A 4,407-nucleotide genomic window follows, 5' to 3' on the forward strand; every position below is an offset into this window, starting at 1 on the left:
ATATATACCTGTACTAGTTCATTCATCTCATGAAGAGGACAAAAGACAAAAAAGAAGAGCCGAAATGATCCAACCAAAGCCAACCCCAGACTAGAGAATATGACCCCCAGAGGAACCCCAGGTGCATAAACAAACCTAGCAAAAGTACAACCTAAATCAACTGAACTACCAGTCTACAAAAATAATGTTTGTTGTTTTAAGCCATTACATTTGGAGAAATTTGTTGCATAGAAACTATGTGACAAAACTAAATAATAAAATATATATTTTTGGTCAAGTTCTGTAATTGATTATTCAACATTTTTAAGGAAGAATTTACTGGAGCAAAAGATTTAATATAATCTACTTGTGTTAGTGAAATAAACTCCAAAGGATGATGTAAAAAACAGATTTTTTTAACAGATAGCAAAGAGATGTGATTTTTAACTATTAAGATTAACAACAACAAAAATAACACAAAAACAACAATAATACATTTTAACTTACTTAGCATTTATAAATTCCTCCTGTAATTTCATATTTTTTTCTTTTTTATATAACAGTATTATAAGTAGATTTAAAAATAGAGATACAGGAATTATGTAATTTACTTACTGTCCTACAGAAAATTAATGGAAGAGGTTAACTAGACACTGGGTACCTTGGTTTTCAATCTAAACTCTTTCAAAATTCCATTTTTCTAAATTATTATCAGCAACAGAAATAGTGATTTTTGAGTTGATATTCTTGACCACCAATAGAATTCTTGAGCATCAACATTTAATGCCTGATTTCTTGAAATATGCAATAAATACTTAATGCAGATTGTATTAAAAAGTAAACCACAAAACATAAAATTTCCACACAAAGAAGGAAAAGGAGTGTAGTTACCATCTCATCATTAGTCTTATGTTCTACCTCCAATCTCAAAATCATTGTTTAAAAGAAATGTGATATACAGAAAAAATATTTTTTCTTAAATACTGTATCTCATTTTCTATCAGAAAACACCTTCAAATGTACCTGCAGATTTTGATTTCAGTACATAATCTGATTAAAATCATTGTTAAATAATCACAAATATTAAGTAGAAACAAGAATTACTTTGCTTTTTTTAATTCTTTAATCAAGTTAAGGTATATATCTTGCTTCTGCTGAAACTAATACTTAATCAAGATATTATCAAAATGCCAGTGGGGTTTACCTTCTATAATGCAATACTGTACAATGATAATTATTTGTTATGCAGACAATATGAGCTATGTAAATGAGAAAATACATTTCAATATGGAAGAAATATCACATTAAAAGTCTATCGCTGCAGCTCATAGTTTATGAGAAAGTTATTTTAGCAACATATATTGCAATTTTATAACAATATTGGAAGCTGAAATTATGGTACTTCCAGTATAGTATATAATCTTAATTAAGATACAATACTCATTTTATATGAGTTAAGCATTTGAGGATACTACACTAACTTGTTATACTTAACCCAGATGCTTGATTAAAGAAGCATTTATAATTAAAATAAAACGTTGGAAAGTATGGAAGACACTTAAGTAGTTTTGTATCTCCTTCAAAAATGACTATCCTTACTTATTTTTTTTTAATGTTTGACAATGATTGCTTTTTTCTGTAATTAATAAATCTCCAGGTTAAATTTCACAGAAGCATAGCAAGAGAATCATTCCAGAGACTTAGATTTAGATGTGACTTAAAGAGATTACCTAGTGCATATTATGCAGTTCAGAGAAAACATAAGTAAAGATCTTATATTTAAAGTGATAAAGGGAAAGATAGATTAATATATTCACAGACATTCATTTGGGGATTTTAATAGTTTTTGCTATAATATAAGTGTTATTTTAGACTTTTCTTATGGTATTTTTTGCCAGTTTGGACAAGTTTATAAATCTTAATTTAACTTGTGTCATTTATGTAATTGATTAAATAGTATTTTATTTTTGATAAATGAAAACGTTCTAAAAAGTGTAAAAAATAAGCAATTTTATAAAAGTTATGCAAGCATCAGTAGCAATATAAAAAAGATCACTCCCAAAATTCATAAGAAACAATTAATTTAAACAAATAATTAATATTAGTAGCTGCCATCTATCATTGTACTAGAATGTGCATTAGAGTTTTAAAATAATTCCTGTTATCAATAGATTACCATTTATTTGGAGAAATAAGATTTATATACATTTTTTTTTAAAGTTAGTGCTGTAAGTCTAATAATTATGTATATATATGGAGAGAGAGAGAGAGAGAGAGAGAGAGAGAGAGAGAGAGAGAGAGAGCAGCTCAGCTATAGAGGAACAGACCTGACAGGCCTTAGTATTGTTAGAAGTCTACTTGTCATTCATAATCAGGCTGTTATTGTCCCGTTAGACATAATATCACAAGATACACTGTCAGATAAGGTCACTCAATGATCATAATAAAGTGAGACAAGACACAAAACCACTTTATACTTTTGTCTCAGTGTAGACAAAATCTAGCTCACTATGGAAACACCCAAATTACCATTCTCTTCTCCTGGCTAATACAAGCACATGTTGCATCTTTATAAAATCTTAGTCTCACTTTAGTCTTCTCTCAGTATATTAAGATTTACTAAGATACCTTATTAAAGAATTATCCCTGCTTCCTGGCAGCACCTAAAACAGAGTGAAATCCCACTTTGTTCAGCTTTGCCAAGATCACCTGATTAAAGCCTAAATCCTATGTAATAATTCCTTTCTGACACTCTCATACTGAAACACCCCATGATTCATCATGGTAAACAGTCTTCTCCATTGAGATAAGTAGTAAACTCAACTTGTTTCAACTACAAGTGTTTCCTTGGTGATCTTCAACTGGACACCATTGACTATAAATATGAATGCATATAAATCCACTGCTGTGCATATTTGTAAAATTAAGAAAATGACAGCTTACTGTGTTAGTAAGAAACATCAAGAAGATTTTTTTTTCTGCCAGTTTAAATCTAGAGAACTATCCTTATGACACTGTAGAACTTTTTTTTCAGTTTATGTAGTTTTGATGAGGCTGACCTCTCTACCCATGGTTAATATTGTAACCCAGGTCTGTATAATCAGAGTAATCCAGCAATTTGGTCACTATGATTGGATCAGAGATGGGCATTTGGCTCAAGATTACATTTTTACCAAAAAAAAAAAAAAAAGAAAGAAAGAAAGAAAGAAAGAAAGAAAAATGTTTATATTTGCAGCTGTGATTGCTAAGTAAGAAAATGTGATTTTTGAGCAGCTATCACATTTTTATTACTGTATGTAGCAAAACTCCTTAAGAAGCCACTATGGTTGAAAGCAAAGTGGTAGAAAGAGTTAAAATAAATTATGTTGTAATTTTATCAAATAGAATGCCTCTGCTTGGTTGAATGTGGCAGAGACCAAATCGAATCAAACTTAAAAACAAAATCAACTTATTGGCTTGAGTAACTCAATAGTACAAAGATGTCTCTAGGAGCACATATAGTGCCATATTTTCTTTATTTCTCTTTCCAGACCTCTGTGACACTTTCATCTGTGTTGGCTGAAAGAGTATCTTAGTAATAAAATAATTTTATTTTTTTAACCAAACATTTTGTTTTATATTCTCCTTTAATTAGAAAATTATTCCTAAGTTAGATGGTTCATGTTAGAAAAGGTTAATAAAACTATTTTTATGAAAGAATATAATGGTTTGTAGCATGGACCTATTTTAGGAATGTTGTATTTGCTCATTGTTTGAGGTATAAAGCATTAGCAAATAATTAAGCAAACTTATTTGTGCTAAAACACACAATGAAAAAAAATATTCAAATAACCTAAATTGAGGTATTTTAAAACTTCTGTAAACATTCAGTGATCTTATGAGGCCAGAATTTTAAATGACATAGATGGGGATTTATTCTTATGAATTATTTATTTTTTCATATTCTATAATATCAAATTAGATTCGATTACTACAATGTGATATTTATTATTTCTGGAAATTGAAGCACAAATGAGATGTTGCATATTTACAAACAATGAAATGTCTGATCATGGTGGCAAATATGGAGATGGTAATCATACAGGTAGGATACTTGGGAAGACTCATGAGACTCCACATAGTATAATCACATAAGACTTTAATAAAGGTAACAGAGTACAGCAGGAGAATAAAGGCATAGTCAAATATAGAGGAGTCCGAAAATTTCCAGGTACAGTTCCCAGGACTTTCTCAGTTGCAAAGGATGTGTTTTATCTACAGATTACGGACTACCAAGAAATGTAAAAGGAATCTTGGTCTCAGGGGAAACAAGGTGCATATTTACTAACAGGTTTTTTTTAAGGTCCAATGATCACGTAGCTACAGCCAGACTTTTATCTAGTTGAACCAATTGCAAATTATCTACATATTTTCAATAAGCAATGCAGA

Source organism: Pteropus alecto, unplaced genomic scaffold, assembly GCF_000325575.1.
Source record: "Pteropus alecto unplaced genomic scaffold, ASM32557v1 scaffold250, whole genome shotgun sequence".
NCBI classification, from domain to species: Eukaryota; Metazoa; Chordata; class Mammalia; order Chiroptera; family Pteropodidae; genus Pteropus; species Pteropus alecto.